This window comes from Trachypithecus francoisi, unplaced genomic scaffold (genome assembly GCF_009764315.1).
Source record: "Trachypithecus francoisi isolate TF-2019V2 unplaced genomic scaffold, Tfra_2.0 Lachesis_group12, whole genome shotgun sequence".
NCBI lineage: Eukaryota > Metazoa > Chordata > Mammalia > Primates > Cercopithecidae > Trachypithecus > Trachypithecus francoisi.
In genome coordinates, this window is record NW_022681457.1 from 22468496 (window position 1) to 22483553 (window position 15058).

At 42.5% G+C, this 15058-nt stretch overlaps 1 long non-coding RNA gene across 1 annotated transcript; it reads right to left on the reverse strand.

The window, feature by feature from the left end:
* Positions 1-6124: 6124 nt before the first annotated feature.
* LOC117092000 lies at positions 6125-12662 on the reverse strand. Its single transcript, XR_004440596.1, has 3 exons — positions 12528-12662; positions 10820-10993; positions 6125-6265 (listed from the first exon to the last, which is right to left on the reverse strand). It is a non-coding gene; the product is annotated as an uncharacterized LOC117092000 (long non-coding RNA).
* Positions 12663-15058: the final 2396 nt, after the last annotated feature.

The following is a 15058-nucleotide window of genomic DNA, read 5'->3' on the forward strand; positions in this document are numbered from 1 at the left end:
GTTTCAAGATCCATTTTCCCTTTTCCAGGTCAACTTCACACGAACTAACTTTAAGGGATTCCTCTTTAAGGGAATTTTGTAATACTCAGAAAAATGTGACTTTTATGAAAGTGTTAGAGGAGAAATGCAATGGCTTAAAATCAGCTGTGTTATTTGAGAACATAAAGAGTATTTCAAGTCCAAAAACAAAAAAAAAAAACAGACTAATTATTGGTTCATATAAATCACTGAGCATGTAGATAATGAATAAACAGTTACATGTGTTTACATAATTTTGTATGAACAAATCTTGGAATCTATCCATTCTTTTCAGCAAGTTTTACTGAGTGCCTGTTGGACCAGGGACCATGCTACTCTTTTGCTATTTAGGAGGTGCAGTGGGAGAGTTAAACAAATGCCCAGTGTTATCAGTCCTCGGCTGCCCAACCTCTTCTAGACCTTCTATAGTGATGAGTATTCACTACCCTTCTAGAGCAGCTAGAATCTTCACTACCCTTCTAGAGCACCTAGAATCTACAGGAAACAAGTAGAAAATTGGCAAAAATGCAGATTCCTGAAGCCACTCTGGAAATTCTGATTCAGCTAGTGTGCTGTGGGACCCAGGAACCTGTCACATTAACATGCACCTTGGGTAACTCTGGTGCAATTGTTTCCCAGGTGGTTCAGACACCGCTATTTTGAAAACTACCTGTTCAGTGGAGAAAGTGTCAATCATGCTGTCAGACCTGATCAGTGAACTTGAGGCATGCACAGTACTGAGCCTCCTGGTGGTGAGTCAGAGGGCAGGAATGGGTGCTTCAGACAGTCTCCCTGGAATTACCATCCACCGTCACCAAGAAAAAGTCACAGTTTTGCAGCCACACAGAAAAAGTCATAGTTCACTCTCTCATTAACTGCTTATTGAGCACCAGTTAAGTGCCATACACTGTTCTTGGTGCAGAGGCTAAGCAAAGAATGAAACAGTCAAAAACCTCATCCTTCTTGGAGCTTACATGCAAGAGGGGGAATAACCCTCAACTGTGCTCCATTAGTTTCACTCATGCATGCATGCATTCATCTGTTTCACAAGCATGGATTAGACCAGGCATGGTGGGGGTGGGGGGTGCCGTAGTTCAGAAATAAACCCCACAGTCCCTACCTTCTAAGGAACCTACAGTCAAGGGTGAGAGACAAACTAGTAAAACCTTAGAGGCAGTTTATCAAGTGCAAAGATAGAAGAATCTGGAGGTGTCATGAGAACTCAAAAACAGCCAATCAAGGAAGGCTTCCCAGAAAAAGTGATAGTGCACCTAAGCCTTGAAGGAGAAGCAGGAGGTAACAGCAGCCACAGGCACATCTACGTGAGAGGAGGACACTGAATGGAGCTCAGCATAATTGGAGCAAGGGTAAGAAGTAGAGAAAATTGATCCAGGAAGCTGCAGAGGCAAGTGGGGACTTTGACTATGAAGACTGGATTGTATCCTGACCTCCATGGGGAGCCACAGAAAGGTGTCAAGCAAAATGGAGTAACCTACTCTGATGTGTGTTTTAGAAAGATATTTCTGAGTTCAGTGAAAGAAATGAATTAAGAGAGCAGAGAGTAGAGTCAGGCAATGAGAAGGACTTATTACAATAGAACGGGCCCGACTGGGGCCCGAATACACTAAGGCACTGTGTATGCAGATGAAGAGGAAGGGACAGAGCTGAGAGATATTTAAGAAGCAGAACTGAGAACACCTGATGAGCCATTAGGTGTCAGGAATATGAAGGGGAATGACAGTCCCTAAAATAGTTGGATGACAATTATGTTCCCCAAATTTCTCATTAGCCTTCCCTTAGGATTCCCTTAGTTTTCCATTTTTACATCCTCCTGGTTCCTCCCAATCTTACTGCTGCTCACCATAAGTGAAGTGAATTAACGGAGAGCTTGGCCATGGTCTCTGTGGAACAACTTACTCAAGGTGAATCCACATACTTAAATACCTCAGTCAAATTTAAATTATCTTCAGGGGGTCAAATCAACTAATAAAAAAAGGAATTTAGTCATCATCTAAGGCAGAAAATCCCGAAGAATTGGAAATTCTCCTTGCTGAGTAACTGAATCTAGAGTTCATACAAAGCAAATTGCCCTCTATGGCATTCAGAAAATAAGGGCAGACCTGCAAATCCAGAAGAGTGGTGACCTCAAGGGGGCTGAGGGCAATGAGGGCAGAGGAAATGCAATTAAAGAAAGGTAGAAATCTTCCATTATAATTATGGGGTTTTATTCTTTTGCTGGTGGTGTAACATAAATGTTCAGTTTATTTTCTTTTATTTTATTTGAGACAGAGTTTTGCTTTTGTTGCCCAGGCTGGAGTGCAATGGCACGACCTCAGCTCACCGCAACCTCCACCTCCTGGGTTCAAGCAATTCTCCTGCCTCAGCCTCCAGAGTAGCTGGGATTACAGGCATGCACCACCACATCTAGCTAATTTTGTATTTTTAGTAGATACAAGGTTTTTCCATGCTGGTCAGGCTGGTCTCAAACTCCCAGCCTCAGGTGATCCACCTGCCTCAGCCCTCCAAAGTGCTGGGATTACAGGCATGAGCCACTGCGCCTGGTCAAATGTTCACCATTTTATACACTGTGTGATGGGCCTAAAACGTTTCAGACATGCCTGAGATCCCTTTAGGGCTCTGCTCACTAACTGTGATCTGGAGAAAAGGTTCCAGGAGACCCTTTAGCAAGTGACAGCTGTTTCTTCTTCACCTGGGTACTGGCAGATTCTTGTATATCTGAAGGGATCTTATGCATGGAGAGTAATGTCTGTTGCTAGTTGTATTCTGATTGCTTCTTGATAGACTAAACACATGAATCTAGTAAACAAAACTTTGAAAATCAAAGGAAAACGCTGAAAGAAAGACAACAGAGATAAATTTAAGCCAGTGATTTTTATATCACATAACTCAAAACCCTAGACACTCTCTAGAGACAGAGGGTCGAGTGACCCAGGCTGTGCCTCCTACCCTGGTTTCCCACCAGTGTTTCTGCCTGACTATATACTGTGCTGGCTCACCACACAGTAGATTACTATTAAAGATGAGTTCTATAGTTTAAAGAAATTTCATAAATAATGGATTTTGAAAATTGGACATTTTAATGTCCTCCATTTTTCCTTCACAGCCAGAATTTAGGAATGGCTAGTTTACTGTATACATGCCCACACACATGCATAATGTATACATACAATGTATACATACATACATATATATACATAATGTAAACATACACACACAGTATGGTTAATGACCAAATGGGTCCAACAGAAAAGAGCAATATAAAATTCCTGAACAAAAGGCTGGGCATGGTGGCTCATGCCTATAATCCTAGCACTTTGGGAGGTCGAGGCAGGCAGACCACTTGAGGTCAGGAATTCAAGTCCAGCCTGGGCAAAATGGCAAAACCCCATCTCTACTAAAAATACAAAAATTAGCTAGGCATGGTAGTGGGAGCCTGTAATCCCAGCTACCCAGGAGGCTGAGGCAGGAGAATCACTTGAACCTGGGAAGCAGAGGTTGCAGTGAGCCGAGATAGCACCACTGTACTCCAGCCTGGGCAACAGAGTGAGATTCCTTCTCCAAATAAAATAAAATAAAATTACTAAACAAAGATCCCATTTTTCCCTTGGTTCATTAAAGGAAATAAGCTATTTTTTAATGTATTGACTTCTCCATAAAGCCTTCTGTGATGATTTTATGCACACTAAGCTCTCACTGAGGGCTGGTCCTGGTACCTCTTGTGCGAGCTTATAGCTTTCACTCTACTAAGCCCACAATTAACACTCTGGTACTTGTCAAGTGAGCAGACGAATGAATGAAAGATTAAAGTACAAAATAGTAACAAATAGATGAATGGTTGAACAATTTGTCTGATCAATTTATTCACACATGAATTATGTTCTGCCCTCATTAAAGTTATGGGTCATCCACAATATGAACACATATATACATTTCTGCAGGTGTTAATTTCACAGTCAGAATCCATACCTGACAACATTTTCATGTGTGAACACTTAGAATGAAGGCAAAATATCTTTCTTAAACTAACATGACTACCCTTGACAGTAGCAATATAAACAGACTCTTGTCAGAGATTTGTTGATTATCTTTTTGCAACTAACATCCACTTTGTAGATCTGCATTACCATGAACAGGCTTTCTGTTGGGAAACATGTTGGGAACCTCCCATGCATAAGTCTGCCAGAATGCAAGCAAAGACTACCTTATTGCCTACTTTTTGATGACTTTTCTTTCACGAACAAACCCAAAGGGCAACAAGTTGATCACAATAGTTTCCTCACTCAACAGAAAGAAATGAAGAGTTAATGTTAAAATCCAATTCAATTACCATTTGTTGGGCATCTACTAGCAAAAGGACTGGGATAGATAGCGCAGTGAAGTGCAAAGATATCCACAAGAAGTTGTAGATCTAGGTAGAGTTGCAGGCATTTCATTCTTTGTTTATTTACTTAACTAGTATTTATTTAACATATGCTATGAGCCAAGCACTTTTGCTGAGCCCTGATGATAGACATAAACATACAGGCACGGTCCATTCCCAAAGTGAGTTTGCAGTGCTATAGGTAAGGCGAATATTAAATAATGGGTGTATGAACAAATATAAATTATGAACACAGTTCAATGTTTTATAGAGAAATGATGAAATTCTATGGAAGAGAATAATAGGGGATAATGTTCTTTAAAGGGAGGGTTCAGATGTGACATTTACAAGAAAGTATCCTTTGTGCTGCCTCCTACCTGTGACCCTTGTATTTTATACTATAGTGTGAGTAATAAGGGCTGGTATAAGATGCAGGAAGTTCTGTGGGCATATAGGTTAAAAAGACATTTAGCTCCAGCTAAGGGATTCTTATGGAAAAGACACTTTTTTGAGGGAAGTGTCTTTCTTCACATCTTCCCTGAAGATGGACAGAGATTTCATATGTGAAGAAAACTGCATGAACAAAGGAAAAGAGGAAGGAAAGCAAAGTGTGTCTAGGAAACAGCAAGTAGTTGAGTACAGCTAAAGAACAAGGTATGACTGATAGGGATCAGATTATGAAGGTCCTAGAATGCCAGGCCAAGGATTATAAACATTACCCTATAGGCACTAGGGAGCCATGAATATCTTATGAGCAGGCTGATGGGATGCTCATACCTGTGCTTTAGAAACCCAGCATGGCACATGAGTGGAGAGTGATTGTACAAAGGATACACTAAAGGTGGCTAGAATAACGAGATCCAGATGAGATTTTTTAAAACAAGCAAAATGTCCATGGTTCACCTGAGAATGAAGGCTTGAAATGGGACAGTGGGTGCAAAAATGGAAGGACATGACAAATGGCAAATGCTGACTAGGTGATCTGCCTGGCTAGACATAGGCCAGTCCTGATGGACCTTAATAAGTGAGAAGGTTGTGTCAGTTGTGCACTGAAATCTTGAATTTTAGAAACTGGAAAGCTGGTGGTGTCGCGTCTATGGAATAGATGCTTTGTTTGATTTGGGATATGTTGAATTTGGGAGTTTGCAGAGCCTTCTGTCTTGCAGCCTTTAGAAGTTCAGATCCGTAGCACCCAAGCTAGAATGACCAAGCCAGAGGCAAGTGACTTGATTCACTGAGGCAGCTACAATCCAGACCTTGAGTCCCAGGACTCTGCATCTGTTTTGTTTAGCCAGGGAATTATTATAAAATATTTACTGTACTCAAGCCTGGGCCTCCCCTGAGAATTGGGATCACAGCGCCTAACCTAATATTCTCTAAGATTATTACTGCTAATAATTCCTTATTGGGGAAATCAAATAGTTATGACTTTTCACTGTTGTTGGAAAAGCTTGAGGGGTGAGTCATGTATTACCCATAGAGGAACTCTGTACACACTAGGCACATAGTAAAATTAGGTTCAAATAAAATGCTATGGAAGAGTGTTTCATTTCAGAAAGGCTTACAGTCATCCCCTTACTGGAAATGAGTGTTAGAAGGCATTAAAAGGCTGTGTGCCCTCTGCAGTATTTAATATAAGGGCTCCATTTTTCTTTTAATCTACATGACATTGATACTAAAATTTGTAAGCAGTAAAAGCAGTTGCAGGAGACTTTTTCAGTTATGGTACTGTATCATTTATGAAACACATTTGCCAATATTGCTCTTCTGATCCTCACGACAACTCAGCAGAGTTTGTGTTGCTGCCCCTCCTTTCCTTCAAAGAAACTGAGGCTCAGAGAGGTCACAGATGGTGTGCAGGGTCACCTAAGTAGAAAGCATCAGAGTCAAGGTTGAGTCCAGAGCCTTATCATTGTAAACTGTATATTCATGTAGCACTTTGTAGTTAACAATGCACTTTCATGATAACCTACTAAATCTTCCCAAGGACCCAGTTTGGTAGTCACTGTTGATATCCTTTACAGCAGAGGGACCTGAGAAGCTGAATGACTTGGCAATAGTCACAAGAGAGTGGGGGAGCTGAGACTCCTAGCCTGGGCACTCTCTCTCCACTCCCCACCTTGTGTGGGCCTCCTTCTAAGACCCCAGAGGGTAGGATCCACTGATTATCATTACTCTCAGACAACCAGGACTCTCATCTGTTGCATACTACAGGACCAAAAAAGCTCCCATGAGTTCTTCCTTCTTCACACACCTTAACCCAATATATACCGCTGAGGAAGACATCTTTAAAAATGCAGGACAATCCCTTGACCCCAGGAGGCAGAGGTTGCAGAGAGCTGAGATCGCGCCACTGCTCTCCAGCCTGGGAGACAGGGTGAGACTGTGTCTCAAAAAAAAAGAAAAGAAAAGAAAAGAAAGAAAGAAAAATGCTGACCCTTCCTTGAAGTTTTTCAAAGATTCCAGATTCAAATGCCCAAGATTGAACTTCATCAATACATACCTATACATACCACCACCAATATCATCCCATTCATGGAGTTTACCAAGGGGAAAAAAGCTCTTTGAAAGCCAAAGGCCAGTCCCCCCTGCCAGTTGATAATGGCACCTATGTTGTCAGTTCAGCTGATCACTCCAGGCACTAGCCAACAAATAAAGAGTAACCCTTCCCAGCACACAGATTGTTGAATGGAGTTTAAGTATAACTGAGTCACTTTGAGCCACTCGTATCCTGGAGCCTGTTAGCAACAGGTATCACAAAGCATACTCTGAAAGCATTGAAGCATAATGTAGGTTTTACCAAAAGTTTCTTCATGGAGATAGAGGAGAAGGTTCCCACTTTATATTATAAAGCACAACCTCCTCTAACTCATTCTTGGAAATCTTTCTGGTTCCCCAAAGCACCTTTCTGTATTGCTGCTCCTCCCTCTCTCCTCTTTCCTGCTACTTCTCTACACCCATTCCTCTCCTGTAGCCGCTGCTACCATGCCCCATAGCTCTCTTTCGATAAAGAAACTGGCACCCCTAGCCATCAACCCTACTCAGGAAACCTAAGAGTATTCCTTGGGATCTGTTCTCTTTAAAATTTGAGAGCTGTTGAACAGAAAGAGAGAGAGCTGGAGAAAAATACAAATCTAAAAACTGTTGATTTCATTATCGTTCCTGCCCAAAAATACTAACATAATAGCCAACATTTTCTATTCCTGATTCTTTGCATACTTTCTCTCTAATGCTCAAAACAGCCCTATAAGGCAAATAAAGATCTCCATTTTACAGATGAGAATGCTGAGGCTTAGAGGAATTAAAACTTTTTACCAGCTATAGGTGTAAAGTGGCAGGCCCAAATCTACCTGACTTTAAAACCCATGCATACCCCAGCAGACCGCACGGAGACAGAACATCAGGCTGCTTTTCCTTTGGGAGCTGCCCTCTCCTCCCAGCCACTCAACTCAAGCCAGCTGCAGGCCCCTCCCCCATTCCACCTTGTGGTTCCTCTGGCCAGAGGGAAAAGGAAGTTTGTTACCTTTCAGCTGATAGACCCACTTCCTGAGCCAGCCCAAGGTGCTGGGGCACACATGGCCCAGCTCTCCCATGCTGGAGACCTGCTCACTACCCTCTAGTCACATCTGGGACATATTTAAAATTACCTCTAATCACAACTGCAAAGTAAGATGGCAAGAGATTAAGCAAATGCCATAGGCTTGCTTGCTAAGGTTCAGCACAGGAGATCTATGTCCCTACTTCCCCTACTCTGGCTCTGCCCAGGAAAACTGGGCAACTTCATATGGGAAGTTTGATCCAATTATTTCCACTTGAGAGCAAGTACAGAATCTTTGGATGTCTTCTGGACTCAGTGACTTCTTGCAAGTGGGGAGCGATGGGAGGTGGTGGAGGGTGAGTTGTGGTGAAGCAATCAGCCTTGAAACCAAACTGGCCCAAGCACGTGTCCTAGCTCTGCCGCTCACTATCTGTGTAGCCCTGGGTAAGTTACCTAACTTCCCACCTGCAGTGGTGTTTCCTCGCCTGAATATGAGAAGGTTGTTAAGGATTAATGACAGAAAGCCTGCATCTAAAACAAAGGCTTCAGTAAACGTAATTTATCCTCATTATTATTCCCAGTGGGAGCATTGGCTCTCTCCTATCCTCCCTAACAATGGGACGATCTTTTAACCTCTGGGCCCCAAATTTCCTCACCTGCATTGGCTGGTCAGAGGCCATGATCTCTCAGGTCCCTTCCTGCATTGGTTATCTATGAAGCAACCTCCATTTGGCATTTATTTTCCTCCTTGTTGGCTGAAAATAGGTTCACTCATTCCCAAAACCTCTTGGAAAAAGAGGGACTCTGCTTGGCATAGGCTTTCATTGGAAACAGCTCTTCTTCTCCAGAATAACAATAAAAAGCATGTGTTGTTTGCTGTTTGTTCAAGTTCAGAGGGAAGGAGAGATGGTGAGAGTGAATTCATGTGACAAAGAGACCTGGGATGGAATCGAGGTGGGAGGACAGCTATTTTTAGTATATTAAATCCACAATCTGGGGTTTTGAGGGGCCTTCTACTCTGTGTAAGTTTGCCTAGAGTACACACCTGTTGTGTGATAAAAATAACAGTGTGGCATTCTTACAGTCCTCCATCCTGGAGTGGAACTTTTCAAATCAGAACCCCGGGAGTGACAGTCAACATTGAAGGGTGCCAAGGACAGGGAGCAGGGACGTGATGAAATAAGTATTAGCCCGTGATAGAGAGGAGGAAAAAAGGAGAGAAAGAGAGCAGTACAATCTGGGCTCTGATCAGCTGGGCCCCTGCTGTTGGCCAAGCAAGCAGGCTTTACCAGGAGCTTTCCCAAGGCAGCTGTCCAGCCAACCCCATGCGAGCTCCTGCCAGGAGGCATCATTACAGACGAGTGTCTGATCAGCTCCATCGAGATCACATTAAAGGCTCTCCTACCCATCCCCCTTCTGAAAGAGTGTTACCGTTTGGACAGATTTGCAGGGTCACTTTCTGACCCATCTCTGGAAAAACAATGACTGTCAGACCCCTCCTGACTTATTTGCTAATGGGAACGAAAACTATACATCTTTATTCAAAATAAAGAATGATGCCCAGCACTAGCCTTTGGGCTCTTTGAAAGACTTCTGCTTCCTTTTCCCTTGCATGTTCCACTACCCTTTGACCACTCCTGGAAATAAGTGCTCTACCAGGTAAGCATGTTTTGACTAATTAATTTATTCCATCTGTTCTTTCCTCTGGAACTTTCACCATGACACAGAAGGTTCTGAAACAGATTTGGTTCTTATATTGATAACCAGGTAACCGATAATGGATGGAGAGTAGAGTATGGAGGGCTGAAGGAAAGGGGCATATAAGTTTTGTCCCCTTACATGTGCCTGACTTTTAGGCAAATCTCTGATTTATCCAGTCCATTAAAGGCATGGAGACATCTGAAACTGCATACGAAAAAAGCTAATCTCTGCATTGCAAGGGAATTTTTAATACCATACCCTGTTCAGGTCACTGGTAGAAAGAACGAGGAGGAAGGGAAGTAAACAAACTAATGAATAACTGTTCATGATTCATGTGAATAAATGAATAAACACACTAACGGAGTGCCGACCACTAGCCAGCTCCTCAACCAGGTGGCTTGAATAATGCCTGTGTTACAGGCAAGACAGCTATACCTCACAGAAGTGGAATAATTTGCTTTCGGACACTCAGACCTTGAGTGGCAGAGCACAATTCAAACCTACATCAGCATCACTCTAAAATCTACTCCTCCTCCCAAGCCACACTGAGACATGCATATTTCTTTGCTGTGAGTTTGTCTCTTCTAGAATTCTGATGGCTCAGAGTCTTTGGCAGGACCCCATCATGTCTTCAGGGGTGGGGAGAATCAGCGACCAGCGACCGCTGCTAGGGTGGGCAGGCTCTCCCTGACAACTTGGGAGAAGCAAACATTGCCTTCTATGCACAGGCTTCCTTCATTGAGTTAGTTACCTTTATTTGAAGTCAAATGCTGTTTATCTAAATTGACAGCAGGTTGCTGATCAAATATTACTGAGTCTTCTCTAGGTGTGAACCTGGGTGAGTTCCCCTGTATACCCTTGGTTAATGCTTTGTGACTGTGGGAGCCAGAACCGAGGAGTCTGGCTCAGCCTAAAGCAATGTGACAGCTAACATCCAAAGGAGAAAACAGTCCCTCTCTACTGTTTCCCACATTCCCCACGTTTACAGCGTGCACCTTACAAACCCAGTCTGCAATGGACTTTTTAACACACTAGGTGTTGCCACTTGGAAAGATCACTTTTACATTTGCAATCTTTGCATTGTGTTCCCTGCTATGGATTATGGAGCAAGCGAATGAAAAGCAAGTGTTCAGTGTAATTGTGTATTTGGTTCCTCTGATACCCTGTTGGAAGAGGCTTACCAAGGGAGAGGCCCAGGCCATATGGGCTGGGGTGCAGATGCTGGTGGCCAGGCTCAGTGCCCCAGAGGTTCACGGTGGCTCTCAGTTGATGTTGAGGCACTCTGAGGGAGTCAGGACAGACTTTCTTCTGTGCAAGAGCAATGCCCGTTCCAGCCTGGAGTCGACTGCGATAACCTTGACAACAGGAACAATGAATGGCACATCATTTTCCTGAGGATGCATCGGTATACGGAAAGATCTCTGCCAAATCTCATCCCCTTGCCAAGGCTTCCAGGTGTTTCTTTGTGTTCGCGCAGAGAACTAACATCATTTTTTCCTTCAGTTCAGAAGAGGTGGTCCAAAGTGTTTAAGCGACAGTAGTTGCAACATGTCAGAGTGGGAATTTATTATCTCAGCCCCAATAGGTCTTAATAAGCCTTACACAACTGTTTAGGCATTTATTCTATTAACGGCTGTTCATTCTGGTGGCTTCACCTGAATATTCATGATCTTCCTATCCCCAGAGCTTCAGCATAGCAGCTGTTTAAAACCCGCAGCAAATGTTCAAGAGAGTTCCACAAATATAAACACCCTCACAGCTGAATGTTCCAGCTCTGGCCTCACAGAGGCTAAGCCATGAAACATTTATGTGGAGTGGTTTTCGGAGGGCAGCATTTACAAAACTTAAATAATTTTTCCCCTTTGGGGAGCCCTCAACTCTGTTTGAAACATGACCACAAGGACAAAGGGTCCAGGGGGACCCGAGTCCACAAAGATAACGGCCCCCTCCTTGCTTCCTCCTAGAAAGGGAGGCTCTGAATAAATTCCAACTGGAAGGGAGCTAGAGTGAGCTCAGGGGGTGGGCCAGGTGGATGTGCAACCCACTTCAGGGGAGAGGGCCAAGTCAGCTTCTTGTGAAAGAGTGAGGTGGTTTGTACAGGGAATATTTTTAGTGTAAATATATCAAAAGAGAAAGCATTGGTGGTGGTTTTTCCAAAGGGATATAACCAGGCATGACAGGATTAAATTAGCGAGAGCACGATCTGACATGAAATTTTGTGAGATCTCCCTCTTGAGCATATGTTTCCTGCCTTTCAAGTCAGAATGCAAAGTAGAAAAATTTCAGGCCCATCTTTATGATTGGACAAATCTCCCCCTTGGGCAAGTCACTTAACCATTTTGTGCCTCAACGTCCTCATTTATAAACTAGAGGGGAGGGGGATATTGTGTCAAAGAAGATGACAAAGTGATGGCATTATGTAAACCAATAATGTAGTATAATTAATGTATTAGAAATACACATTCCCATTGTCTTTGACTTATCCAGAGAAGATTTGTTAAGAATTAGTTTAAAAGCATAAAGTTAAAGATAAGTAAGCATACTTTTCTAGCCTGTTTGTGGAAGACCAAGCTCACCTTGACCAGTGAGGACAGTATAGGGAACAAGGATATGGGAATGTAGTGAAAAGAACATGGGTTGTGGAGTCAGATTAACCTGGATTCAAATCTGCTGCAATTTGGGCAAATAATGCAGCTTTTCTGAGCCCAGTTCCTTTATTTGTAATATGTAAAAAAATACCTTACACATTTAGTTTGAGATGTGTGCAATACACAGCACAGTGCCTGGCACGACATAGCTGCACACCTGATGTGATTTCCTTCTCCCACCTCTGCTATGGGAGCACAGCTAGTCTGTCACCCCGAGCAGGCCCACCCCACAGCCCCCTACCCATAGCAGTGGTGATCTGGGAGCCCACAGTTAGGTGGACAGACAGAATAGCACGGTTGCCAGCCAGTGACTTCTCCAGGCAGTACACCACTTCTGCAGGTCAAGAATCTGGGTTCATTCTTCCCTGGGAACTCTATGGGCTGAAAAAGAAGGAGAGAGAGAAAGGCTTTTTGAAACTTCTGAAGGAAGATGCCCACCCCCAGTCAAGGCCCCACTGCTTGTGCCTCCCCAGAACGCACATGGGAAATGCTCACATGTGTTGTCATCTGCCTTTTGTATGCCTGTCCCTCAGTAGGGAACTGCTTCTCCATCTTTTGTAAATGCCATCTTTGGATTCACACACAAAAAAAAACAAAAACAAAAAAAACCCTCAAATCCTTTCATGATATCTGGAATTCCAAAATAAAAGTAATACAATGACCAACATCCAGTCAATGTGATGATAATATCAATGTGTTTTTTAAGCTGTGCAAGCTTTCTCCCTAATGCAGCTTCATATCCCAAGCTTGAAAAAAAAATCATAATATAAATGAGAATGAGAGAATCAAACATGGTAAAAACGAATTAATATAAGCGGGTGTCAAATGTTATAACAGAGGACTAGAGCATGTCCCTGGGAGCACTGAGGAAGAGGGAGTCTGCTGAGAGAACCAGGGGAAGAGCTGCAGAGAGAAGGGCACGATTTGAGTGTACATTTTCTGAATGGAAAAGCTGGAACAGTTATTCCAAGGACAGGCAACTGAATGGACAAGGTTCTTAAGGGAAGGAAAAGGATGATGTGATAAGGAAATGATAAAAAGCTTCTTATGGCTGAAGTGGTTGAGTGGGGAGCACTATTGGACAAGGTTCCAGAACTTTGTGCTGGGCTGAGGTGCTGGACTACATCCAATAGGCAGGGGTGGAATAATATCATCAGGACTCTATTTCAAAAGAAAAATGCATACATGTGTATGATGTTTAAAAATTGAGTTAGGGAGACCAGAGACAAAGAGATCCTAAGCTGTTGATCTCACCCTGCCAATTACCCCGCAAGGTGGCCATTGTTTCTATTTCCCTATAACAGTAAGGAAACTGGAGCTCAAAGCAGCCCATGACTTGCTCTTTAGCTGTTAAGTGGCAGAGCTGAGACTCAAACACAGACCTCTTGATTTCAAGTCAAGGACTCTTTTTACTTCTCACAACTCATTAGCTACCACAACCACAAAATGCAGACCCTGAGTTGCTTTCAGGGGTTCTGAACTTCTTTATGCTATGGACCCATTTAACAGTCTGGTGAATCATGGATCTCTTTTCAGAGTAGTATTTTAAACACATAAAAGAAGAAAGTGCATTGAGCAACTAAAGTTACTATGTATGTTGTGATCAAATATATACACATTATCAAATAGATAGCTATCAAATCCATGTATCAAAATATTTCAAATAGTGTGCTATAGCAAGAATAGTGCTTCTGTATTCATGCATCACAAAGCAAGCTCTATTAGAGGGATTAATATTTACCAGAATTTCAAGGTAGTGGTAAATGTAAATAATGTTCCAAGACATCTTCAACAACTGCAATATGATATGAAGATATCTGTGATTTCTAGTGATGACAAAGTCCTGGTTTTTGCTAATATTACTGTGACTCTCCATTGCTAATATTATTGCTCTCCATCATAATTAGTAGACATGATAAATTTCTTTTAGAGATTAGTGAACATAAAGGCATAATTTATTTTCTCATCTAAATTCAAATATCCTTGAATAATATCCATGATCCCTGGTAAAGAACCTCAGAAAATATTTCAAATTTGAGATAATCTATAAAGTGATTTCTAAAATATTTAGGAAGTAGATCTTTTTTTTCCAAATGAACCAAGAAGTTGAATTTCCATGATGAAATAGTTCAAAGTGGAAAATCTCTGGCTGAAGCTGTATAGGAAGGACTTCCAAGTCTCTTCATTGTGCCTCTTAGACCCATGAACCCGAAATGGAGCCAACCCATAAGACATCTCCTTCACAGAAAATACTTTGTTATGGTTTCCCGCACTTGTTGGCAGCGCTCAGCTTTCTCAAGGCAAGGGTCTAGAAAGTTTTCTGGTGATAGCAGCCCTTTCCTGAAAAGACACTGTCATTCCACTCTCAGGAAAGCTTGCTTTAAGGGCAAGTTTCTGAACAACCGGGGAACTTCAGGAATATGCCGGGGTAGCATTGTTCATACACAGGCCTGCTTCCAGTGAACAGTAAGGGTTTCGAGCTAATAAGGAAATAATCCATTTTCAGCAGATGAAAGAAGAGGGATCAGAAAGGTAACTTGAGCTGAGAGTAATAACGGTGCCAAAAACTTATAATGGAAACTATCTGAAGAATCCAAGACCCTTTGTTAGATATGAATGATTTCTTTTTTCTGGTGAGAAGTGTATGGAGAACATGAGAAGAAGGGCCTGAGTGGATTTTATGAAAAAATCCTCTGTCTGGGGAAGAAGGGTTTGGGGTTAGGTTGCAGCTCCACTGTATCCTTCAGTTGCATAACAGGGAGGGAGTTGAAA